This window comes from Trachemys scripta, chromosome 11, assembly GCF_013100865.1.
Source record: "Trachemys scripta elegans isolate TJP31775 chromosome 11, CAS_Tse_1.0, whole genome shotgun sequence".
NCBI classification, from domain to species: domain Eukaryota; kingdom Metazoa; phylum Chordata; order Testudines; family Emydidae; genus Trachemys; species Trachemys scripta.
Genome location: NC_048308.1, coordinates 16,882,207 through 16,909,805, shown reverse-complemented (window position 1 = coordinate 16,909,805; position 27,599 = coordinate 16,882,207). Strand labels below are relative to the sequence as shown.

The following is a 27,599-nucleotide window of genomic DNA, read 5'->3' as shown; positions in this document are numbered from 1 at the left end:
AAAGGCAGCATCGTTACAGAAGATGAGAGCCACTGGACTGCGTGGTGACCAATGCACCAGTTCCAAAGTTGGACTGCCTCCTGGGAAAAAATGATGAGTGAGCACCTCCCTGCTTACTGATAACAACCATGGTGTTGTCCATGAGCACCTGTACTGTGGTGCCATGAAGTACTGAGAAGAAAGCTATGCATGCCAACCAAATGGTTCAGTTCCAGAACAGTTATGTGAAGATTTGCCATGAGGAAGGGGAAAGGGACTCAGACGCCTTAAATCCGAAGGTGACCCAGTGAACTCCCCACAATGCATATGTTGCATTGGTGATCCCTATTGCTTAGGCCTCTCTTGAACGAAAACCATGACCAAGGAGCCCTTGAAATAGACTTGATAGTGCCAGTCCATTTTCTTGGAGGTAGGCACCATAAATGCATGAGTTGACCACATGTCCCTGATTCTATGTGAACAATCTCTGAAACTCCTCTCCAAGGAGCCAGGTTCATAGGGATCCAAGACAGGTAACTCAGTTCTCTCCCAGGTTCTCCAAAGCCAAGAAAGAGAAGTAATATGCTTTAGCAGAGCAGGTCTCTTAGATGGCCGGGGAGGTCGTGAATCTGTAATGGTGTAGGCAATGGCACTGGGGCCAACAACTTCTTCACAGAATGCAGTAATGGAGGCTTGGGTAGATCCAATACCATTAAGACTCTTTGTACTATAAACTGAGTGGTTACAGCAGAGGCTTGGGGTGAGGTCTTCTGCTCTGGAAGTGCAGTCAGTAGTGGAGAGATTTTAGCCTCTGCCAAGGGAAGATGTCTCCCACTGACTGCAATTCCTAGGCACCAGGGGTTTCAGAATTGGTATGGAAAGATCTGGAAAATGCTTGTGCATTGGGGGCTTCTATACTGATGTCTTCAGTTCAGATGTTTCCATCCTTGGTCACCAATACCAAATGCATTGATAGCATTTGGAGGCTGAGTGGGGTTCTTATGGTGACTGCTTGGTGCCAAGTCAGAAGTTATTCTGGACCTTGAACTGCCTCCAATACTGGATATGCTTGGGGCTGGAGATGGGAGTTCTGTGTTTCTGGTCACCATGGGAGTGGTACTCCTCATGACCTCTCCAGAAGATAGAGAAGAGGATGCAAGAGAGGTTCTAGCCTCTGTAGCAGAGAGTGGGGACTTCCTCAATGCAGAAGGTGCTCTGGAATCCAGATTGGACCACTGGCTTACTGGAGCATTCTGAGGGCGAGTCTACATTAATATTTAGTTTGTGGGAAGCTAGGGTATACATCTCCTCCACACTAGCCTGCTGTGCACTAAGTGTCTGTGTGGACCCTGCTGCCACACACTAAAAGTTTCCTAATGCATTTTCATTTACCCCATTTTGAACAGGAGTCAAAGCACACTAGAGAACTTTTAGTGCCTGTCAGCAGGGTCCACAAACACTTAGTGAACAGCAGGTTAGTAGATTTACACACCTGCTTCCTGTGAACTAAATGTTTGTGAAAACAAGCGGGTCCAACCTGACCAGTTTTCCTCGTATTCAGTGGCTAACGAAGCTTTCCTGGCATTCCTGAGGAGGGAGGAGGACTTTTTGCAAAGAAGCAGCATATAGAGCACTTACCTAGCATATGCATTTCCTTCAGACAGAAAAGGCACTTAGAGTGTCCATTGTTGATAGGGATAGCTTGTTCAGAAGACAGGCAGGTCTTGAATCCAGGGGACATGAACTCCACCACATCCAGAGCCAAGACAGCACATGGACTTGTAGACCTTGTTCATCAGCAAATTCACACACAGAGACACACACACTTAGTTTTTGTCTGTTTATTCCACTAGCCAAAAAAACACTAAATAACTAACATCTAACCAAAAAGGATTTATTTGCACCGTATGCCAAGAGGTAGATGCTACAGGTGTTCAGTCTTGCAACCACAAGCAGTAAGAAGGAACTGTCGTTTCCCTATCTTTTATGTTCTTGGCTACAGTGTGCTAGAGGGCTCGGAGGGGTGACCCCAAACACTGCTATTCAGAAGATTCTTATCTAGCTCGCCTGGAAGGCACCAAAAATAAAATACATGTGCACAGTCACTTTAATAGATTTTGTGCTTTGGTGTTTTGTTATTGTTGGAGTGGTGCCAACAGTTTGCTAGGCACTTTTTCCAGACAAATTTTTAAAAGCTTTTCATGACAGGGATCCTGCCTCTGTGTGCACTTGAATATTATCTAGCAAAACGGGGGCCTTATCTGGATTGAAGCATGCTACCACAACACCAAAAACAGTAACATGCTCCTTTCCCCCAGAGAGATTAGAGTCTATATGGTCCTAATTTTTCATCTTTGCACTTCAACGGAAGTAGCTAGCTGGTGAATTTACAGAATGAAGTGAAGTTCTGAGTCCAAATAACCAATGTTTGAAGAAGGCAGATATTCATAGTGTTCCATCAGATCAGCAGCAGATAGGTCTTACAGCTGAACAGTTGTCTCCTTACCTTTGTTTTGGTCTTCAAATTATCAAAATAAAATAAAGACTAATCTTAAAAGGCAAGTTTTACTTTAAAATTCAAGTTCCATTAGAATTTTTCACCACTCACTTTTTTTTGGGGGGGGGGGGGGGGGAGGGAGGAAGGAGGAGGGAAGCAGATCCTGAAACAGTTTAAGAAATTTTGGTTTCAGATAACTGGCAGGCTCAGGCATGTGTGGATAGGGAAAAAAATTGTTAAAATAGCAGCTGAAAATCATTTAACTTAATTGGTGTACTGAGATCAAAAGATTTTTAACAACTATTTAAAAAAGAATTTCACACATCTATGTGGGATGACAGAGCCTACATGGTTTTCACTAATTTACCTTAAACTGTTTCAGGATGTGACCCCTCCCCCAAAAAGAAAAAAGTTATAAGCATGCATACGATCACAGTGTCATAACAGAAGTGGTGATGTCTAGAAATGAAGGTAAATCATGCAATATTTTCTGTAGTATTTTGAACATTTGTCCATTTCGCTCTACCCTGTTGCCTCACAACAGCACACACCTGGTTATTCCCTATTGCCGCCTCCTCTTTTCCACCAAAATCATCTTTCCTGTTTAGCATCTTCCACACAGCTCCATGTATCTCTGCAGTGGCTTTCATTTTTCTATTACAAAATTCAAACCGCTTTGCATATTCCAAGCAATTCATAACTTTGCCCCTGCATACTTCTGTTCTAATCTCCTACACACTACCCTTGTTTCTATAACCGCTCCTTTTGTTTCCTTTGCCTAATCCCAACTTTTCATACTGCTCAATACATCACCTTCAAGAAAAACTTTTCAAAAGCCACCTGTTCAATTGAAATATACCAGCTATAAGACCACGTCACAATACAAAACAAACAGGGTACCATTCTGCAATGTACAGTACCCACTTGTGACTTCAGATTATGAAGTTTTCAAGACAAGAACTCCAAATGGCGGAGTTCATGTTACACATTACCTACCATACAGACTTATGGAGCTATACTAGTGATACTCCTTAAAATACACATTAAAATAAGGCACACAGGAATTTCCATAAGTTGCAAGCCATTTCCTTTGGAGATATTGACTGGATTTTACATATTAAAAACCATTTCCTGCCAAACCAAATAAACATTTTTTAGATAATTAAACTGTTATAACAGGTTTGTGAACAAAAACCTAAAATAAAAATAAAAATTGTGAACTATGACTAATCTTCTATTTTATGACTAAGCCTCTATTGGTATTGGATCAGTTATTAAAGTTATGAACTGTATGTGCTGCATTGTACCTATGTAAAGCCAGGTCAGTTTTCTTAAATAATACACATCACGGTGCACATTTTTTTCCCCAGTAGATAAATTTTTAAAAGGTTTTTCCTCTATTTATGTATAAGATTTAGTATTTACCAAAACATGTATCTGAACACATATGTTCTTTAACAGCCATTTCTTTAGCTCTGCAACAATTGACTACCAACTGACAAAACAGAACATTAAAAAAAAATTAGATGTGAAAAAGTAAAAATATATGCTTTCATTTAACTGCTCAAAACAGCGAAGCAAAAGCATAGATCACGTTAAAAAAAACTGGGAGTGGACTACATCCACCCTGATTGAATTGGCCCTGTCAACACCGGTTCCCCACTTCTGAGGTACTCCCTTCTCTTCATGTGTCATTATATAATGCCTGCATCTGTAACTTTCACTCCATGCATCTGAAGAAGTGAGGTTTTTTACCCACAAAAGCTTATGCCCAAATAAATCTGTTAGCCTTTAAGGTGCCACCAGACTCCTTGTTGTTTTTGTTAAAAAAAAAAGTTTGCATCAGCAAAATGCTGCTTTGTTCTCAGACCATAATACACTTCCATTAAAATCTAAAAATATTCAGAACATGGTTTGGTATTCATATTTTAAAGGCATACATTGTTTAATCTCCATTTTAAATGGATACGATTTTAATTATTTAGCAGGTTACTTAAATGGCCCAAAAAAATTTCTTCATTTAAGTTCAAAATGAATGTGAAATACAAAAAGTAGCCCACAACACTTATATTAAACACCCAAAAAATCTAAAAACATTAAACCAGAAAATATTTATACACAATTAGATTTTTATTGTTAAAATGTGGGAGCTTTCATTTTTTTCCTTTATTTCCATCCACATGAATGGAAAGGTGATTAGACATGGAAATGTCTAAGATATGAGTTTTAAGTTCCTATTGTTGATGGCTTGAATAGATTTCTAATTTTAACAGCACAAAGCCTTTAATCTGTTCTTGGCTTCCAGGTAAGCAACTTGTACCACAACTGTTAGTAACCAAAAGGAGACAATTATCCAGGAAAAGTTTAAACACCATGCAGGAATTATGATGGACATCAATTCCGACACAAAATGTACTGTAGTAAAAAGATCTAGTGATCTGGTACATTACTATATTTTTGATATATTATGCTACTAGTTTTCACCATAAAGTTGCAACCCGCCTATAAGCCAATACCAACTAATTTTTCCAATCTGCATTTTAAAAAGCAGTATAAAATGCCAGTGCACAGAAAAAGAGTGGAGTGTACACATATTTTTGAACTGATAAGAAATAAAATTAACCTGTATAATCTACAGATAATTAATGTCAGAATTTTCAGACTGCATAATTAAAAACAAAACTGAAAACAGTCCTTTGATTAACAGTAGTTTTTTTGTTTCTTGGGCGTATGGCTTTCTTCTGTAATCAAAGCAATGACAGTTCTGGGCTTTGCTTTGTTAGCGCATTAACTTATACATTTAAAAAATGGAAGTGCCAATCTTGAAGAAATCAACAGTCCTCCTTTTCTAATCTCCTGAAAAAGATCATTCTCTCATCTAAATTGGATTTGTTCTATGACATAAAAATTTGATTAATGCCCTGCATAGGTTTAAATACATCTATCATGTCTTACACAGCCTTTTCAAAATGAACCTAGAGCAAAAGTCTATTTCCAGTTCAAACATTTTATCTATCAATATCTTTATAAAAGAAAACATTTTAGCTTAATTATAGTTAAACTGTTTCATCAACACAATGGTAAGATACCAGTACTGTCAAATGAACACTTTTTTCCATGTTCAATAGTGCAACTGAACAACATTTTCCATTTTTGCAACATAAGCAAATTATGTCTTGTCTTAACAAAAGGATAAATTTACAACAGTTTTTCTATTCTGGTAGTAGTATAATATTCAGCTGTAAAAATAATCTAGCAAGAATGCCTCTCTCAAACCAGTTTACACACACATTCATACACACACGCACAAATATATATTTTAAAGAGTATTTTTGTGGGCATGTGATAAAACAAGTAAGCTACAATTTCTCTTTTAATATCAATGTTTTTAATAGTTAACATTTTCCATGCTAACTGCTTAGGCCTAAACATCGCTTTTGTAAGAACACGAATCAAATGAAAACAATTAATGGTTACAGCTAGTCTGTAGAGATTTTTAGCTTTCTTTTCAGATTATGTTTTAAACATTACATTGCAGAATTCACATACCTGGATCGTACTGGCATTTAGCTTCATTATGTAGAGTTACTGAAGATATGCTTTCCATAGCATCTCATACCTAGGCTTTTGTATTGTTCCTTTAAAGAGCTTACTGCACAAATACACTTAGCTTAACATTCAAGCATTTGTAGGTACCTGCTAAAGCAATCTGTTAAGGCACTTGCTGAAGCCTCAGAGACAATAGAAAATCAACAGCTGTATGTTGTGATGTCAGTAACACCCTGGCCAGTCACCACACAGAGAAACTAAAACGCATCAGAAGCTATATTGAGCTCTTCGTTAGCAATTCAGTATCAAGTGATGCAAAAGCCTTGTGAAACTGTAAATGTGTTATAAAATGGCTGTAGGGGGGAGTTTAGTCATTCTCTCCATTAAAATTCTGTGGCACATCTCCCAGTATAAGAAGTTTATTATTACTATGAAATAATTATTTTTTGTTAACTGACAAACAGTAAATATTGTGCAAAACCGGTGTTGCTGTGCAGATAGTCATTTTCTTTTTAAAAACAATGCTATTTTACTTTTTCCATTTCATATTATAAGCAATGGGATTAAAAAAATAAATTAAAAATTTTTTATCCATTTACTAATTACTCATCACAGTAGTATCTGAACATTTTTTAAGTTTTTAGTCAGATTTTTTTTAAGTGTTTTATCGGTACCTGTTTTCAACTTCAAGGGCAAAATAAACAACCAGCCAGTGTAGCTGAAGGTAACATTTTGCATGTTGGTTTGGTTTCTTCAAATCCTCTTAGATTTATCTGGAAAAAAGTGAGTTACTTCACTATACCAGCAGATGGACACATGAAAAGAACACATTTCTGATGACAGCATTCACATGGGTGCTTACTGGCTGAAATAACTCACTTGGAGACTTTCCAAGCAAAAAATGAAACAAACTGAACTAACGGCAGACTGGTGGACTAGAATTATCTCCACCACCAAAATGGGCAATATTGTCTGGGCTAATATAAGAAGATTTTTTCAGAACACAAATGAGGAAGAAAGGCAGTAATTATTCCCCCACCACCCCTGAAATAAAGGGTGGACCATTATCCATTTGCTGCAGTCCAGAGGATCAGACTTCCAAAAGCAGCATCTAGGTCAGAGGTGGGCAAACTATGGTCCACGGGCCACATCCAGCCCGTGGGACCCTCCTGCCCGGCCCCTGAGCTACTTCCTCAGGAGGCTAGCCCCCGGCCCCTCCCCCGCTGTTCCCTCTCCCCCGCAGCCTCAGCTCACTGTGCCACCGCCGGCACAATGCTCTGGGCGGCAGGGCTCTTGCAGAGCCGCGGCATGTCCTGGTCCTCTAGGCGGTGCGGCTGTATCACAACCAGCCACCGGTGCTGCAGGCAGCACAGTAAGGGGGCAGGGAGAAGGGAAGTTGGACAGAGGGCAGGAGAGTTCGGGGTGGTGGTCGGGGGCAGGGGTGTGGATGGGGGCAGGGCAGTCAGAGGGCAGGGAACGGGGGGGTTGAATAGGGGCAGGAGTCCCGGGGGAAACAGTCAGGAAGGGGAGGGGAGTTCGATGAGGAGACGGGGGGCAGTCGGGCAGGGGTTACGGAGGTTGTCAGGGGACAGGGAGAAGGGATGGATGGGGCAGGAGTCCTGCCCCCCCCCCCCCATCAGGGAACAGGGGGGTTGGATGGGGCAGGGGTCCCGGGGGGGCCCGTCAGGAGGCGAGAAGCAGGGGGGGTTGGATAGGGGGGGGGGGTCAGGCCACACCTGGTTGTTTGGGGAGGCACCTCCTCCCCTAACCTGCCCTCCATACAATTTCAGAAACCCAACGTGGCCCTCAGGCCAAAAAGTTTGCTCGCCCCTGATCTAGATAATGTTGCCATGTCCAATATAGGGCTTGTCTCCATGGGAATGTTGCATCAAATTAGTATGTCAACTCTAATTGCAGTAATGTAACTAAATCAAACTGAAGCGTATCCATAATGCTATGTTATACTGGGTTAAAATACTTTCCTTGTTAATCACTGCATTCGCATACCTCTGTGCTCGTTCAAATTATCCACTTAGCATTCTGGACAGATATCTGACAGCACAACATTCTGTCGCTCAACTCTATTCTCTGATTTTTCTCCTGGTGTATTTTGGGACACCCACTGGAACCTGTCTGTGCGAACGCATGAGAGAAACTAACATTCTCATGATTCCTAGATTGACACCCATTAATTCTGCCAATGCCATTTTTGAACTGCTGTCAGGTAGCATGAAGGAAACTCTGCAGAGTGCCATGATCCTGACAGTCATTAATACAAACAAGATGATGCACGTATACTGGCAGGTTCAGGGGTGGCTGTATTTGGCAGTGCAGCTCTGTAGGGATACAGGAACAGGTAACTGAAATCAGGCAGTTACTTCTGCAGAGCATTTATCTGGAGCATCTTCACTTGACTGAGCCCAAGTGCTTTTCCATCAACACAGAGTGTGTGGTAGGATGCAGAGGGGCAAAAGTGGGATGACCAGCAGTGGATGCATTAATTCAGGATGCAAAAGACTTTCCTAGAGATCAGTGAACAAAAATATGAACAATGCATCTGTGAAGGAACTGAAGTTAGGACTTGTCTACACCTACTCCAGAATAACTATTCCTGAATAACTCCAGGTGTAGACAAGCCCATCGTGATCAAAGGGCTTGGCTACACTTGCGAGTTAGAGCGCATTAAAGCAGCCCCGGGCGCCCTAGCTCACTACCCGTCCACACCGGCACGGCACGTAGAGCGCTCTGACTCCAGGGCTAGAGCGCTCCTGGTACTCCACCTTGGCGAGAAGATTAACACTTGGCGCACATTGGCGCAGGGGGGGACACGGGGAGACCCGAGCCGCGCCGCGGGGGGGACGGAGGGGGGGGGGACACGGGGAGACCCGAGCCGAGCCGCAGAAGCCGCGCCGGGGGGAGGGGGGGGGGGCGGGACCCGAGCCGCGGGGCCGGGCTGGAGCCGGGCCGTGGGGCCGGGCTGGAGCCAAGCCGGGCCAGAGCCCTTCTCCCGCCCCCACCACCCCAGCTTACCTTGTGCTGCTGGCCCGCCCCTGCTTCGTCTCAGACTTCCCGCGAATCTCTGATTCGCGGGAAGCAGGGGAGGGGGCAGAGCATGCAGGGGAGGGGAGGAGGGGGAAGTGAGCTGGGAGCAGGGTGGAGGGCTGCAGCGCGGGGCCCTCTTGGCACGGGGCCCAATTCAGCTGAATCGGCTGAATCAGCCTAAAGCCGGCCCTGGGGATAGCTATCACAATGCACTGCTCTCTGTGGCCATTGCAAGAGCTGCTAATGTGGCCATGCCAGTGCACTTGCAGCTGTCATTGTGGACAGATTGCAGCGCTTTCTCTACTGTGCTCTACAAAGGCTTGTTTAACTCAAAGCGCTCTACATCTGCACGTGTAGCCATGCCCAAAGAAAACAAATGCTGAGGCCCATTATCAAAAGACTGCTCACTCCACCCAGACCCTACTGTGTTAACTGCAATCGGGGGTTTAGTCTTGAAGCTGAAAGGTAGGTCTCCCTGAGTCTGTTATACAATGAGAAAACAGTTCCTTGTCCCCTTATACTGCAATGAGTACCATGTAGGTGGATTCCTGTACCCATGCAAAGCTCACTGAAGGTTCAGAGTACTGGAAACTGCCACGACTCTCTTAATCCATCAAATAGTACAAAACAGATGATCGATTTGCACTTTGTTCATCAGTATTGCAGCTTATAAATTCATTACAGCAGTTGTAAACTAAAGCCAGGATATTTAAAAGGAAGATTTATGCTTTAAAATATGTACTAATAGATAAGTTATTGAAAAGTATGGGAGTAACTAGGTATTACATTTTTATTGTGCCTACTGTTTTTACAAGATTACAGTAACTGAAATGAGGAAAAATATTTTCCACATTTTTTTTAGTTTACTATGTGCATTAGATGGCACTTCCAGTACAGAGTTTCAGGATTCATGCACAGCTCTGTGAAGAGTTCAGGAGCACGCTCTTGTCCAGGCCCTGGAAGAGGGTGTGTATGTGTATATCAGTGTTTCAGCTTTGCTACTGCTGTTAAAGTCAACAGGCAGCAGACAGGCGGCTGCACAAAAAAAAGGGGAGGAAGAATGGGCCCAAGAATGTCTAGTGTTGTTGGACTCTGGACTGCTCTAGAGATGGAAGAAAACACTCATGAACTTCAAAAAGGATGTCTTTAGTGAAAAATTCAGAAAAACAAGGAGTCCGGTGGCACCTTCAAGGCTAACACAATTTATTTGAGCATAAGCTTTCGTGGGTAAAAAACCCATATACCTAAATAAATTTGTTAGTCTTGAAGGTGCCACCGGACTCCTTGTTGTTTTTGTGGATACAGACTAACACGGCTACCCCTCTGAAGTTTGAAAAATTCAGGACATACAATTTCACATGAGATTTTGCATCAGCGAGAGTAAAGTTGGCGGTGTTTTATTTCATGCCCCCTCCTCCCCACTCTTCAAGCACACCTCCACTTCCTCAGCAGCTAATATTTTACAGATGCTACGATCAGAACCCTACACACACCAGTGAAATTCACCAAAGCCAAGCCAATCTCATTTTGTTGCTTGGAAAAGGTCTGAGCAACAGTAATAGAGCTGATCCCTGTATAGGATGACTACAAATCAGAAGTTTGGAAAAGAGCAGAGTAGCAGACTCTGTACTATCAACAGCCATGTTCAATCTAAGCAGCCAGGATACTGAGAGATGGGTAGAGAAACATGCAATAGTACAGTAGTCACTCCACCACCTGTCTCATTTGCCAACGTTACCAGCAATGATTTTGTTTTTTTCTGCTAGAATATTAAAAAAAAATATCCTTAATAGCACTGGGCCAGGAACACGTCCCTATTGCACAGGGAATCTTCCTACTCCCAATCAATTTTTTCCAACACCAAACATGGTGGGATATAAAAAGATTAAGTTTCTACCTTCAGGAGTCCATTTCTTTAAGAAAACAGCAAGCCTCAAGATAGGTCTATTTAACATTAGATGTTTCTTCCCTGCCACTTTCCCTTCCACCCCAACAACTTCATTAGAGCAGCAAAGCAGCCAGTGCGAGTTTACCTCCTGCCCCCCATAATCCATCTTCCCCATCCCTCCTGCCCTCACTGTTGAGTAGATTTGGTATAAAAGGTAGTTTCTGAAAAGAAATATTTGGTATTAATGGTCATTTTCTGCTGTTCTTCAAAACTAAAATTTTCTCCATTCTTCCAGACAATTCCACAAAGAATTACTCTCAGAATGGCCACCACCTGCTATTGTTCTCAGTGACACTCAGGCCACAGGTTGCCCTCAATTAAGATGCCCTCCTTTAAAATGGCGACGGACGCATTGTTTTCTGTAGAAATGAAGCCAAGCTGCTCTCAGGGAAAATCATGGCAAGGAAGTAGAAAGAGCACTATAAAGAGTATTGTGAACAGACGCAAAGAGAGCCACTGCCAAGGACAACTAGAGACTTCAGGCCCATTGAAAAAAAAAAAGGATCATTAAAAAACTTCCTACCAACAATGCAATCAAATCACCCACAAAACAAGACAACCATGGATCTACATCACAAATACACCTCTACCCTGATATAACGTGACCCGATATAACACGAATTCAGATATAACGCAGTAAAGCAGCACTCCGGGGGGTTTGTGGGGGGTGTGGGACTGTGCACTTCAGCGGATCAAAGCAAGTTCGATATAACGCGGTTTCACCTATAACAAGGTAAGATTTTTTGGCTCCCGAGGACAGTGTTATATCGAGGTAGAGGTGTAGCTGATAAAGACTCATGAAGAAGTCTGTCAACTGTTAAACATCACTACCAGATTTTTTTTTTTGTTTTGTTTTTACTCCAAAGTAAGTAGGAAGTTTTATATTAGGAAGCTTTCAACTGCAGCTAAATATGATAGTTAGAATTTTATACTGTTGTAAAATATTGATCTTATTCTAAACTCAGTAGCCAATTCTGTGTCTCCAGCAGTTAGCATTGGGTACTAGTATCACAGCTACTTTGATCCCATGAAACAACCTATAAAAAGATTTATTTAGCTGTAGTCAACAAAACTATATATTAACATAGTCCTATTCTCAGACAGTAAAAAGGGTAAAAACAGGAACAAAAACAGTTTTTTCAAGAGATATATTTTAACATTTTTATATTTTAAAAAGGTAAATTCAGATATGTGAAGTAGATATGGAGTCCTCTAGGATGATAAATTATAATATTTGATATATAATGGTAATGTAACCAGGAAGGTTTAAAACATGTTAGTTTAGGTTTCCATTCATTTGGCACCCTGACGGATAATATTTACATTTTCAATTTGCCAGTGAATTAGTTTCCCAAACATCCCTTTGGTCCCAGGCATTAGAACCTAGCAAATTCTTTCAAATAAAATTCATTTAAAATTACTTAGGGAAGCGGGGAAGAGAAGAGAGAAAAACATTTTCAGAGTAAGTATATAGGATCCAAGAAGAAGAAAGGCCAAAACAAAAAACAAAAAAAAAACCCATGTCCCCTTTAAGAAGGCCTCCAGTCTGACCCCAGCCAGCAGAGCTCCAACTGCTTCTTATCATTCTAGGAGGCAGGCTCTCCCCCCTTCCCTGGGGCATCAGGTCAAGGGAAGAGTTGCTTAACCCAGTTCATCAGACCTTTATCTCAGAGCCCTGAGTCACAGCCACTAAACTCACAGTTAGAATAAACTAAGTCTCCAGAGCCCAGGTCAAGCCCGTAACCTAGAGCCCAAGGGGCCTGCAACCGGTAGCAACCAGTATGGCTTCTGGTCCCTTCTCTCTTGCTCAGCTTCCTTTTCTTGTTTATAAAGCTCAGTTCCAAGGGTTGGACAGAGTGCTCCTGGATTGTGCCCCCAAGATGTCTTGGCTGTAAACTCCCTACTGTCCCATTAAGAACGCCCTGAGCTACGGGAAGTTGTGACAAAAATGCAACTGGAAGAGTTTTTAAGATAAGAACGCTTCTTATTTTCTCAGAGTTGCATACATTCAAGAAAGACTGACAAATTTTCTCAAATTTAGGAAAACAAAACAACCCCCTCCCCTAGCTATTGGCCGCCCATGTAAAATTTTAAACAGAAAGGGTCTATTGAGGAAAGTGGGGGATGTGGGGAGGGAGATGTTTGGTCACATTTCTAGCAAAAGTCAAATTGCAATTTAAGGGTCCTAATTTAGCACCTACATTATCTCCCTAAACTGAAATGAGAATTAATATATAACTTTGCAGAACAAAACGGTCTACAAACATATACTGTGCATTGTGTATTAACTTTAGATTGATGCTATATTTACCCATAAAAAGGCAATGCTTCATGGTTAAAAAAGGCATGACAACCTTTTCTGCAATCTTCAGGAGAGCAACAAAGCTGGCCTGGCCAGGCCTTTTAAGATAGATATCTTCATGATAAACATGAAAATTCTGTCAAGTATCAGGGGGTAGCCGTGTTAGTCTGTATCTACAAAAACAACAAAGAGTCTGATGGCACCTTAAAGACTAACAGATTTATTTGGGCATAAGCTTTCGTGAGTAAAAACCTCTGAAGAAGTGAGGTTTTTACTCACGAAAGCTTATGCCCAAATAAATCTGTTAGTCTTTAAGGTGCCACCAGACTCTTTGTTGTTTATGAAAATTCTGAAAATTTGAACAAACTAGCAAGATCCTCCTTAGTTAGTGCGAGTTGTTAGAGTGGCCATATATTATTGAAAAAAATACTTGCCTTTAGGTGTAATTTTAAGGCATTGGACTTCACACCTGTAACATCAGAATGTCATGATAATTTGATCATTCTTGAGCTACTCTTTCCTTGAGCAGCCACCAGTTAGAGCAATTCATTGAAAAATAAAGTTGGCTCATTTCTGAAGTTTGCAACGGTGTTTTTAAAATTTATACATTTTTTTGTTAAGGATACTTGCCAGATGGATTTACAACACCTACGCTTCTTTAGACTGCAAGCTTTTCAGGGCAAGGACTATCGCGGTCGTACGTTTGTGCAGTGCATAGCACAGTGGGGCTCAGGTCCATGCACAGGACTCCTAGACATTACTAGATTACAAATAACTAAAAGTAACTTAAAGTCACCTATAGAAGTTCCTGATGACTAAACAATGCAATTCACTTTTTAATCTATCTTTATTTCCCACTGGCAACATAACTTTGTACGATTAGTCACTATTGCCACACACACCATGAACTAGAACAACTGGGGGGGGGGGGGAAGTGTAACTACTTATAACAAGAGCCTACTTACCCACAAAATGTAGCTTTATTTTTAGCTCTACTTTCCATTACGATACAATGCCAAATTCTTGGGACAGTCTATCTTGAATCCCAGGATGCTAACAATTAACAACATCACTTTCTTTGCACTAGTAATTTTTACAGGAAATGTGCAGTAATAGCTGCCTCCTTACATTAGGCATTGCAATATACAATACTGACAAATTTAAGTTCATGAGAGTCATTACCAAATGAAACATTTCTTTGATTTTGGGAAAGCATTTAAAAAAAAACCTGGAAATATGTACCTTAGAACCCTCTATTTTAGTCTCCTATCACTACATGAGGTAGTTACACAAACAGCATCCATTTTAATACTACAAAAATAAATATCAAGCAACCTGAGACATAAAAGACTCCACAATGTTTAATATAGGGAAGGCCGTTTTAATCTTATTAAAATGTATTTCTATTCTTATTGTTTAGTGAAGATATGAGATGCCTATATACTCCTGGCATAATCACATCAGACACTTTTGGAAATATAAATTTAAATTGTCCAGTATGGAGAGATAGTTTAGTGGTTTGAATTCAGCAAGAGAAAGACTAAAGCTAGAATTGTCACCACTACCAGAACTCTCTTGGCTTTTCAACTTGTCACCCACGCATACGTTCACAAAATATTAAAGTTAATGGTACAGAAAACAATAATACAACTTCATCCTGTGATGAACAAATTGACTCACATATAATCAACAAGTAAATGGGTTACAGCTATATGCTTGAGAACATGGTCTTATTTGTCAAAATTAGTCTGCTGTTGTGCAAAGACCTCCATAGTGAAGCAACGAGCTTGGAACAGGTCATCACCTGCCCAAATACTTAATAGACCCAAACCCATTTAGCTTTTAGAAGCAGACAAGATGAGGCCTATTCAAACTACATATTCAGGACAATAGCTCTGCTATAAACTTTTTTTTTTTTTTTTTTAAATATACAACTTTAACCAGATGACACTGGTTGACATGATCTTCATTGCTTGCCAGCTGCAGGAAAAATGTAGAGAACACCTCAGACCATTATACCTGGAATTCATTGGCCTAACAAAAGCCTTTGACTCTATTAACAGGGAAGCATTATGGAGAATCCTTCTGAAGTATGAATGTCCACTGCAATTTGTCACTATTCTTCATCTCCTTCATGACGACATGCAAGCGGTGATCCTTGGTGACTGATTTACTCCAGCTCCTTTTAGAACTAAGACAGGCATCAATGCTCTTCTTCATCTTCTTTGCTGCAATGCTTTATTTGATCAGTAATAAGATCCTGGTAGAAGTACAGCTAATCTACCAAATGGAGAGCAAGCGGTTCAACCTTGGCTGCTTTTGATCCACAATCAAAACATCGCTGACTTCAGTCGGTGAGCTGAAGTATGCTGACGACACTGTAGCATGTGCTCACTCAGAAACAGATCTTCAGGTGATCATCAACGTCTTTGCTAAAGCATATCCGAAAATGGAACTGAAGCTTAACATTCAGAAGACAAAGGCCCTCCAACAGCAAACTCCTGGTGTAATATTCCCAGCACCAGTAATACAGATCCACAATAATCCTCTAGAGAATGTTATGCACTTCCCATATTTTGGAAGCCACCTCCCACATACAGCTGATATTGATGAAGAAATCCGGTATGAGCTCAAATGTGCAAGCTGAGCTTTTGGTCATCTGAGAAAGAGGATGTTTGAAGATTGTGACATCAGAATCAAAACCAAACTTGTGGTCTATAAAGCCTTTGGGATGTCCACCCTACTGTATAGGGCTGAAACATGGACAACATTCAGGAGACATCTTAAGGTGCTGGAGAAGCATCATCAACGCTGTATGCACACAATTCTCCAAAATCAAAAGGGATGATAGACACACTAACATCAGCGTCCTCTCACAAGCCAATATGAGCATCGAGGTTATTATTATCTACCATCAACTTCACTGGGCAGGCCATGTTGTCCAAATGCCTGATTCTAGACTGCCAAAACTAATCTTCTTTCAACTCAGCCAAGGCAAATGTGCAAGAGGAGGGTAGAAAAAATGCTATAGGGATGTCCTCAAGGCGAATATGAGGAAATGCAACATTGACATCAACTCGTGGGAAATGTATAACCCAGGACCGACAACAATTAAGGTACTCCTTGAGGCAGAGAACTCAGCACTTCGAGAATCAGACGCAACTACATGTAATGGAAAAATGGAAACAACAGAAAGAGTGTGCTAAGGCCCAAACCAATACCCCAGGTTCACCTGCCCTGCTCAGAAACACATCTGCAACTCGGCAGAGTCTGCAACTCCAGAGTAGGACTTATCAGCCATCAGCGGACCCACAGATAAATTTGAAATGGATAATCCATGAAAAACAATCATCCTTGACTTCAAGGGATTCAAGATGACGACAAATCTTCCTAAAATGAGTTTTAATACTATTTACTAATTAATCCACTCTTATAAGTGGAATTTTGTACGATTTAAAACTACATCTTCAATAATCTGACATGTACACACATTTTCTTTATTGCATACAAGGGAGGAAGGGAACAACAGAGATGATGTTGCTGTGAGTTCTGAATTTCCTGACACCTGTGAGAAATTAAAGTTTTAAATCTTGACACTGCTATTATAGGATTTTTTTCAAACAAGTGGAACGCCAAGTGTCATCACTACATAGCATTTGAATGAGGAAGGCCACAGGAACAGAAAGGGACCATATTCAGATATGGGGAACAGCCTTCTCTACTGGTTTGGATCATGAAAGTCACAACTAAGCCCTGACAGATTTTTCTTTGTGCCTTTGCAAAGCAAACTTAAAAAGATACTGGAAAACCAAAAGTCTGATAGTAAATAATGGGAAGTAAATAACCTGGAGATCAGGTTAATGATCATGAATGTTCAAATCACTTCAGCATCATATTTAGACATGCTAGTGTTTCAAAGACTAAAGGAATGGCCTAGCTATATTACTGCATTCATTGAATTTATATTACTGCTCTGAATATGTAGAAGAACAAAAAAAAAAAAGCCAACCATTTCAGAACTGTTATATATAATATTTAAAACACAGTTTCATGACCTCTTTCTTATGTGGAACTCAGAAAAAATGGGGGCAAGGGTAATTACCCCACAAAAGGCATTATGATCAAAATATCAGCATTTTTCTGACTTGTCTTATTGTCCCATAAATATTTTATAAGATGAAAGGAAGTTATATAGTGGTTACATCACACAACTGGAATTAAAGAGTAACCACCACTGCTTTGGCTTTGATCAAGTCACTTTACCCCTCTGAACCTCAGTTTTCCCAATCTCTAACAAGGAAATACCACAGAAGAATACTGACACTGTCTTCTGGTTGTGCATGTAAAGATACTACAGCAGTGCAAACTACTATTATTAAACATAAGTGTTTATTTTTCCCCCAATGTGTTTGCTGTGCAATGAATTGTGTATAAATACCTTGTATACAATGGTTATTTACAATGAAAAAACAAAAAAACAAAAAAAACAACAACCCTCTTTTCACATGTTTAGTCTCCAACACAAGACAAAGGCCTATTCATGCAGACGCCAAAAGCCCTCAACTTCCAGTACAATTAAGAGTTGATGACCCTCACTGGATCCCTCTAAATATGTTTTACAATCTCTTCATCAATGTGCATGCTGAACTCATTAATATAAAATAGAAGTTACAGTCACACATCAAGGGGAAACTGTTTTAAAAAGATCAGATGATACAGTAGTCCAAAAACGTTTACAATTTTACTCCATTTTATTTATTTTAAAAGGTATGTGATTTTGGAGGTAGAGAGATGTTTCTATACATTAGTCCTCACAGTCATTTGAGGGCATCTTCCAACAGAGGAAACAATCATGGCACTATAACAATAACTCTAAAGCCAGTCAATCCAAAACAAAGAAACGATAAAACCAGTGATTGGCTGCCTGAACGACAACACAAGCCCCACCACTATGATCAAAAGCAGCAAGTTATGTCAACGCTAGCTGGCAGCTGAGAGGGGGAAGAGAGTAGGAGGGAAAAAATTTTGTAGCCACCTGAAAGACACAATGTTAAATGCCAAGAATAGCATTATAAAAGTGATAAAACAGGTGCAATTATTAAAATACAGGGTTCTAATAAATAAATATTTACTGAAATACAAAAAAACTGATCTTTGAAAAGGGCAAAGGCTCAATTCACAGAAGCAGCATCACAATTAAGAATTAAACTTCTACTAGAAATAATATTTATCTCCCTTTCCCCCCAACAGCAGCAGCAGCTTTCAACGACGCTTCAGACACTGTGCTCTACTGGAATTCTTAATAACTTTCCCTTTTTAGCACCAGCATTACTACATTTGAAGTGCCAAAGTGCAAGCAAAGGCCAGACCAAAAGGAGAGCAAGACAGAAGGGAGATGGGAACAGAGAAAGAAGTGGCAATTTAAGAAGAAGTTCCATTTAAATTTACTTTTAGTAGACTCCGAGTATCATATGCCATCAAATTAAAAACCACAGTCAGGAAAATTGAACCAAGATATATAATACAGCAGTGCTTAGAGACTTAGTGTTAAATAATAAAAAGATATAATCCCATGCCACGTGCAAAACCCTAATAAAATAGGAGAATTAACGTTGTACAACACTGATGTCACCAGAATGTATCCCCCACACTCCAATATATTTAAAAGCCTATTCACAATTTCATTATAGGCAACACAGGTAGTGAATCCTGTAACCAAGGTTGCCCAACACTTTCTAGTCCAAGGCCCTATTTCTATCGCTTATAAAACTTTGCCAAAGTTTAACCATTCAAGCTGAAGTTTTCCATTCTGGCTATGTTTGATTCAGGCTTTTTTTTTTTTTTTTTTTTTTTAAAGTTAAAACAACTGAGCCATTGCTGAGAATGAAGTTACAGTAAAATACATTATTTTGCCCATATCAAAAAATTCTTACAGCCCTTTGGTTGAGAAGCTAAAGCGTCTCCATGTTTTGGAGTAGGGACTTGAAATCTGAAAAAGCATGGTTCGCTCTGGTATCAGCAAGTTGCCTTTTGCCATTCTTGTGAAAATCTGACCAAATCTGCCAAGTCTAAAGCACTATCATTGTTTGAAATTGTTGCTGGGGTAAGTATGCGCTCATCAAGTTGGAACATAACAGTGCCCGAATTAACTCAATAGTTTGATTCAGGGTCAGAGAGGATTTATACTTGCTGACACTGAATCCCAGGGAAGCATTAATTCTGGCATTTCTTAACTTTTGAATGCTTGACTTTGCAATCTTAATGTTCATTTAATGTAGTTAGTTCTTATTCATAATGAGGTCCACAGACCCAGGACATTGGGCCTCTGCTAGATATGGCCTTGATAGCAGATCAGACCTGTCAATCAGTGGCGCTCCCTCTTTCTCAGGGCAAGAAAGCTGCTCAAAAGACTAACCACAATGTCTGCCCCTCTCCAAGAGACTGTATGAAATGTCTCTCTCTGAGAAGCATAAGGATCCAGTGAGGCATAAGAGAGAGAGGGGTCTCACTGATGTTCAGACCCCTCCAGTTGCCCCACCAAAAAGCACAGACAGGCTTTGTAGTTGTCCCCTTCCTCAATATCATCATTCTGATATAGCTAGAAAGAAGAGCAGCAAGTCCAGTAAGGCCCTGGACTAACATAAGGCACTCAGGGACAGATTTATAAAAGTGCTAAGCATTCACAACTGCAACTGAAGTCAACGGGAACAGTGTTTTGAACATATGAAGTGCTATCAAAATGCTAAGTACTCCAGAAAACAAAAACAAACAGAAGAAGGAAGAACAAACAAACAAACAAAAACAGGCTTTAGGTGCCTTACGTTGGGCATCCAAAATCAGTGGATACTTTTGGACTTACTTTCTGTGTCTCAGTTCCACAGCTATACAATGCAAATAATGCTACCCCCTACTCTAACAGGGGAGTTGTGAATATTAAAGTTTATAATACTCATATTACAGTGAGCACCATAGAAACACTCATCTGGAAGTTGATAATTTTGTGTTTAGTGCAGGTTTTGCATGGTTTGTATTAAGTAAGGCATTAGGCCTCATACTGAATAAAGATCAAATAAATATTGAAAAGCTAACCATTCACTAAACGAGGCAGAGGTCAAATGGAAAAGTGATATGTGATCATGAAATTTAAGATTTATTATAATGCATACACAAAGTGAGGTTTAGGACAAGTTAGCATTTTCTAGCTTTTGAGTGCTTGACTTCTTCGCAACCCTAATGTTCTTAACAGATTTTTTACATGTAAAAATTTTTTACATTAAGATTGCACATCACTCTTACAAGTGCCCAAAATTAATATTCCTTTTGTTTCCCTATTCTCTCTGGTCTGCTGTTGTCAACTCCCAACCTCCATTTTCTTGATCTATACTTCCTATTCTATTTCCTCTATTTGCCAGTGGCACTTTCTACTTTGTCATAGGTTGGTTGTTTTAAATCCACTAACCTAGGTGAGCAGAATTGTTTCCTGCGCAGTATCGTCTTCCTGAGTCTATACTCAAAGCTCCAGTGGCTGTGCTGTTGCTCTTAATATTCTCCTCAGTTTTGGAAAGCTGTCAGTTTTCACTGCTGCTACTGGGAACCCTCCACAGTAGTAAATCTGAACAGAATCAGGCCAGTTTCATTCTGACGCTGCTGGTTGGGAAAGCTGAGCTACAGTAGAGTCAGGAACAGATACTAATCACTGAGGAAAAACACTCAAAAGGAAGGCTGGGAGGAAGTACAGGAGCAGGGGGCTTGTATTCTTGCATCAGCAAGAAAACTGAGGCAGGAATAGATAGAGTAGCAAAGAGGCCATATGATCATCATCATGGAACCAGAGTGCTCTAGGGCAAAAGAATGGTAAACAGAAAAAAACATGCTGCCAGCATCCAGAAGGGAATTTGGGGGTGACTTTAATTTCATCAGAAATCTATTAGCCAGAAGCTGATATGAAACGTCAAACCTTTGAGCAAGGTTGAGGGACAATACCCTGTTTGAAATCCCACAACCTTCCCCTTTCCCAGCACCTTGGAGGTTAACTTCTCACTTGCACATTACCCCAGAGAATGGAGGACCCTATCATATCAGCCTTTGGGTAGCAGGTTTAATCTTCTGGCTACTAGGTGGCTGGTAAAATTTCCAAGCCATATATGTGCACCAATAGGTGTAAGGGGGTGGATAAGAGAGACTGATGGTAGAAATTAGAAAATAGAATACAAGAAAATTACAGGAAAAGGATCTGAGGGAGAGAAGCAAGGAGATACAGAAAATAAAGAAATTAAAATAGAAAAAGAAGGAAAAGATAATTGGGTAGAGTAAAGGCGGGAAGAAGAAACTGACATTGAGGAGAACTCAGGAAAAAACACACTGATGTATACTGGTGAAAAAAAGAGTGTGAACCCAGGAAGGGAAAGAAAAAAAGTTGTTGTAAGTTACATTTTGAAAATGTATTACATATGAATGCTGATTGTCAATGTATTGAAAATAAGTGTATCATCCGAAATACATTGCTATTTTATTCCTTAATGTTGCAGTATTTGCACAGGTTGGATTCAAGTTTGGTAGACTTGTTGAGCCCTGCCTATTAGAACCCATGTGCTCATACCTTGTATAATGATTAACCTGAAGCTCTTGTTGCATTGAAATCACACCACCATATATAGTTGAAAGCACTTGAACTTTCAAGCGTGCTTTTTCAATTACAGATTGAAAGTTTATGCACCAGAGATAAGTGTTATTCCGAACAGATAGCTATTGGTTGATGTCATTATTTTAAATTATACATCTTATATCAGAACAGTTAGGATTGTTTAGAGTCTTTGATATACTATTTAGCCTATCCTATATAATAAATAATTCTTATTATTTTATTAAGAAAAGTGAATTATATAGTTATAAATACCTACCTCATAGGGATGTTGTGAGAATTAAGTGTTTCAGAGCACTATATAAAATAGGCCTTTCATGTTTGCGTGAGTATATTTTCCACAAGTTCTTAATTTGCTCATTCTTGAAGGTTTCTAGTTTAAATCCTTTTGGAAAAAACGGTACTTAGGAAAGTAGAGACCCAACAATATTGACTAGAGATGGGCATAAAGCAAATTCTCTCTTGTGGCTACAGCTATTATTTTATAATAAGGGCTTGTCTTCACTGCAGAGTTAACTCAGGCTCTTACTTGCCCCTAACCTGGCTCCCATCCACACACAAAAACCTCTCACCTGATGCTTTACACCCAACTTAACTGGCCCATTCTTGGATATAAACCTCAAGTTTTGCTTATGCCCCATCTGACAATCTACCCACTTTGCAGTGTGAATGCAGCCTAAATCATTCAAGTATTGATTGTCCTCCAATACCTTACTACAATACCCCCATATGTCCAGAAGGACACACAAGTTCTTCCACAATTCACTGGGGAGGAAAAATCAGAGCAATTTAGTTCAATTCATCACTATGTCCCACAGGAACCCCAGAAGTCCTAATGCCTCAAAGGACGGAGTCCATTACCAATATAGATGCAGTGGAATAGATGTACCTCAGTATGACTTTGCAGTGTGGCTATTCACTGCAATTAATTAACTCTGCAGTGAAAACATACCCTAAGTTTCATCTGCAACAATTCACTTTTCTAACCTTGGGCCTCTACTGCTCAAGAAGTGCCAATTATGTCAAACTTGACAATAGTTTTACTTTCCGCACTTATTTTCCCTTGTGGATCCAAGTGATCTGAATCCATATTTTCAAAATAAGGAAAAACTGTACTCTCACTATGCTACCTACCACCCATAGCTTTGAAGGTATTTAAGATGTTTGTCCTGAAAAGCTTACAGCTCTCAGTAAATAATATATTGTAGTGGAATCTCATTTGACAAAGTTGTCCCTTTCACATTTCATAGACAGACACTAACAATCCTGTTTATTGTGAACTCTGAAATAAGACTATTATGAAGTAGAGTTAAAAGCAAAAAGCTTCAATGCACTGCCCTTCTGAACCTTGGCATATTGCAAAGTTGATCTCTAAAACAAAATCGACTCCACTAACAGAAGTTTGCAGAAGGGTTTTGGGGGGGAAAAAAAAAAATCCACTCTCTCGTCCCTAGTAGAAGATAGGAAACTTCCCCTGTCCAGAGACAGAATTAAGAGGCACGACTATCACAGGGAGGTTTGGGGTAAGAATATGAAAGAAAGACAAACAGAAAGAGGGCTAACCCATCAGTTTCTGCAGAAATTAAGCATACATTTGAAAAAGGAATTGCATTTCTACCACTTTGATTTGCAAAGGTAACCTTCATATGGAAACCAATACAGTGCCATTTTCATTAACCTGCAAAAATTTGATTTTTCCTTCCTAAAGGATAGTACTTTGCACTTTATTGAATTTCATCTTGTTGATTTCAGGCCAATTCTCCAATTGGTTACAGTCCTTCTGAATTTAAATCCTGTCCTCCACAGTACTTGCAACCCCTCCTAGCTTGGCATCATCCTCAAATTTTGTAAGCCCACTCTCTACTCCATTATTGAACAGTACCAAATCGAGAGCTGCTGACCCCTGCAGGATTCTACCAGATACACCCTTTCAGTTTGACAGCAAGCCATTGAAAAGTACATCTTTCAATTATTTGTACACCCACCTTACAGTAATTTCATCTAAACCACATTTCCTGTTTGCTTATGAGAATGTCATGTGGTACTGCATCAAAAGCTTTACTAAAAATCAAGATATAATCACGTCTATTGCTTCCCTCCGCCAATCTACTAGGCCAGTAATCCTGTCAAGGAAGGGTCACAAATGAATAGTTAAATATATAGTCTCTCCTCTGTGAATGCATGCAGCATTATGCGAGTCTAAACTGCATGGAAAGGGAAGCAGTGGTAGCTGTTCTATAATTAAAATTGCCTCTGAATTTCTATTGTAAATCCAATTTTGTACAGTACCCTCCAAAAAAATCAGTCTCAAAATTAGATTATATCTGGGCCCAAGGAGGTAGAATTTTATCTGCAATATTTTAAGTGAACCAGAATCTGTTACTGATTTATGATCCTCTAATAGAGGTGTTCAACAATGCTGCAAAAATCTAACTTCTATGGACACTTTGTATAATAAAACCCTCAGATAAAGATAAAGCCTACTTTATTGGACTCCCTGAGATGAGAGTGTCCAAAACTGGAGACTTAAGGCACAGGTACTATAGGCCCATGCCAAGGCCCTCAAGTCACTTGAGGGCATGATCTCATTTTTCATTAACATTTCTAGCCCACATAATTGTGAAGGAAAGCTTGAAAATATGACCTGAATGTAACCAATGCAAGGACATCTGCCTGAAGCCTGGTCTATGCTAGAAAGTTAGACTGATCCAGCTACATCACTCAGGAGTGTGAAAAATCCACACCACTGAGTGTGGAAGTTAAGCCCTAGCATACAGAGCACTAGGTCAATGGAATTCTTCCATCAACCTATCTACTGCCTCTGGGGGAGGTGAATTACTTACACTGACAGAAGAACCCCTTCCATAATCTACGCCAGGGGTGGCCAACCTGTGGCTCTGGAGCCACATGAGGCTCTTCAGAAGTTAATATGTGGCTCCTTGTGTAGGCACCGACTCCAGAGCTGGAGCTACAGGCACCAACTTTCCAATGTGCCGGGGGGGTGCTCACTGCTCAATCCCTGGCTCTGCCACAGGCCCTGCCCCACTCCACCCCTCCCTCCCCCCCAAACCTGCCAGGCTGCTCCCCTCTTCTCTCCCCTCCCCCCCCAAGCCTCCTGCACGCCATGAAACAGCTGATTGGGAGGTGCGGAGAGGGAGGGGGAGGTGCTGATTGGCAGGGCTGCCTGTGGGCAGGAGGTGCTGGGAACGGGGACCTGATGGGGGGCTGCTGACATATTATTGTGGCTCTTTGGCAATGTACATTGGTAAAGTCTGGCTCCTTCTCAGGCTCAGGTTGGCCACCCCTGGTCTACACTGGAGTATTCCAGTGGCATAGCTGCATCTGTGGTGCTGTAGCATTTCACGTGTAGATAGGCCCTAAGTCTGCAGATAACTCTGAACTACTATTTTTTCAGGCTAGGAACTGACCCATACATTTCAATGGAGTGTTAACTCAGAGTCACCTCACTGGGAGACCCCACCCCACCATCTCAGCAGAGGATTGTGTGTATAGCAAGAAAGAAGAGGAGCAGATCCATCCAATGCATTTAAGTGGTAAGAAGGAATATAACTAGGAGCATCTAGTATCTGAAGTAAATATTGGAGTGCCCCCTGCTGCCACACCTGCCTCTTCCAGAGTTCTGGGGAACCCATGCTGCCACCCTTTTGTGGAACCTGCCTCTCTGAAAGGCAAAGGAGCCCCCCCCCCTTGGACTATCACTCCAGGTGGGGGGAAAGTGGTAGAACCCCAGAGAAGGAGCTGGGGCATAAGGAGTGAAGTCACAGGGCACAGGTTGGGTTGTGCTTTGGGCCCCAGTTTTCCTTAATCTGTAAATGCCAGGGGGGAAAATTTAGCAGATTAAAGTCTGATTTCAAGAGCTATTAGAATTCTGTTTAGTAATCACCAAGGAACATCAGCAAAGGTGAACTCTATCCCCATATCATCAGAATATGCATGTACAAGCAGACACTATATGTGCAATTAAATACTGCAAGTAGTCAAGGGGCTATATTATACATACACACACCCCATGCAAGTTTAAAGCCTTGCAAACAACTTGAGTGTCACAATATTCACTGCCTTTACAAAGCCCCTGAAACAGCCCCAGAGCAACTTAAGCCTTGCTAAGATTCTTGGTGAATCAGAAGCACTTATTCTGCAGCACTGAGGCCCATTACAGGGAGAGCTGGCAGCAAATCCCAAATTTAGGTTGCTTAAGCACCATCCACCATAAAAGACTCTTGCGACCTTATTTTGAGAAGATTTGACATCTCCATTATTTGTAGCAGGGTTTTGAAACTCATCAGGAGGTAGCCTTGGGGTCAAGGCAGATACCTTTTGCTGGTCCCATGAAACTCTATTCAGATTTCTCTGAGTTATATACTGCTGAAAATTACCATTTCCCCTTTGTCACGTGCACTGTACATCTTAATTTTGGCAGCATGCCAGAACCCCTGAAGTTGCGCCAAAATCCCATAACCGTTGCACCAGAGCCCTCCTTTGCCACCTCACTTCAGCATACACTGTACTCGGAACACCAGGGAGCACAGAGTTAGCCTGACATCTGCTGGAATAGTTGCAGCAATGGGAAAAAGAGTGTGCAAGGGCAGTCATCCACTGCTACCCCTCTCTTGGGCCATCCCCTTCTTTGAGTGCACCCTTAAGGTCAGTTGCTCCTACTCCTTCAGAGGGTGTGATAAAAAGCCTCTGACAAGACTCAGCCCACCTCCAGTAGCTGAGGTTACAGGGTGAGAGAAAGCACTCAGCTGGAGCTCCGGCCCTCCCACCTAGACCCAGCAGACCAGCCTCCTCTCTGAGGGCATACCATAGGGCAGAAGCTTCGCCATTTATCAGGGCAAGGACTATGGGCCCCGAAAAGCGATACTGTAACACAAATGAATGGGAATCAGGAGAACAGTTCTAGACTCATTCTTCTATTGACTGATATTAATACCACACACTTAACTTTAATTAAATACACAAAAGGCTACATTAAAAAGAATATTTAAGCTTGCAATGTCAAGCACTCAAAAGTTAGAAAATGCAAGAATCTAGGTTGCCCATGCAACCTTAATTCACCCCCTTGTGTATATGCATTATGAGAGAGAAAATTTAACTAAAAGATCAGATGTTATTTGTGCCACAGGGACTGTGCCTCATTCAGTGCATGGGATGGATGGTGCTCCCTGAATGGGTACCTATTCAATATTTCTTTTTATACTCTTTCAATGTCTGACTTCATGCATTACTTTCTGCACACTATTCAAACCCAGCACTAAATATGGAATTATTAATTTCCTCATGGGCTTTTCTACTGTGCTCATCATAATATGAGTGCTTTGCAAACATTAACTTATCTTCACAACACCCCTGTGATGTACAGATGAACAATTAAGGTAGATTTCAGAGTTACAGCCGTGTTAGTCTGTATCCGCAAAAAGAAGAACAGGAGTACTTGTGGCACCTTAGAGACTAACAAATTTATTAGAGCATAAGCTTTCGTGGACTACAGCCCACTTCTTCGGATGCATATAGAATGGAACATATATGTTCCATTCTATATGTTCCATTCTATATGCATCCGAAGAAGTGGGAGTTGTCTTACCAACTCTGAGAGGCCAATTAATTAAGAGAAAAAAAA

General features: G+C 40.8%; 1 protein-coding gene and 1 long non-coding RNA gene across 13 annotated transcripts in view; one reads left to right on the top strand and one right to left on the bottom strand.

Moving 5' to 3' along the window:
• Nucleotides 1-27,599, bottom strand: part of R3HDM1 (R3H domain containing 1) — a 144,227-nt gene that overhangs the window by 109,836 nt on the left and 6,792 nt on the right. For 4 of the 12 annotated variants that reach the window (XM_034785078.1, XM_034785080.1, XM_034785079.1 and 1 more), the window contains exon 1: nucleotides 6,026-6,219. The exons of 1 other annotated variant lie outside the window; for it this stretch is intronic. The gene's annotated coding sequence lies outside the window, so the exon portion shown is untranslated. Of the gene's footprint in view, nucleotides 1-6,025; nucleotides 6,222-6,699; nucleotides 6,799-27,599 lie in introns of those variants that run through there. 7 more of the 12 variants (XM_034785069.1, XM_034785076.1, XM_034785075.1 and 4 more) reach the window with 4 other exon arrangements.
• Nucleotides 7,295-17,715, top strand: LOC117884608. Its single transcript, XR_004647603.1, has 2 exons — nucleotides 7,295-7,397; nucleotides 15,381-17,715. It is a non-coding gene; the product is annotated as an uncharacterized LOC117884608 (long non-coding RNA).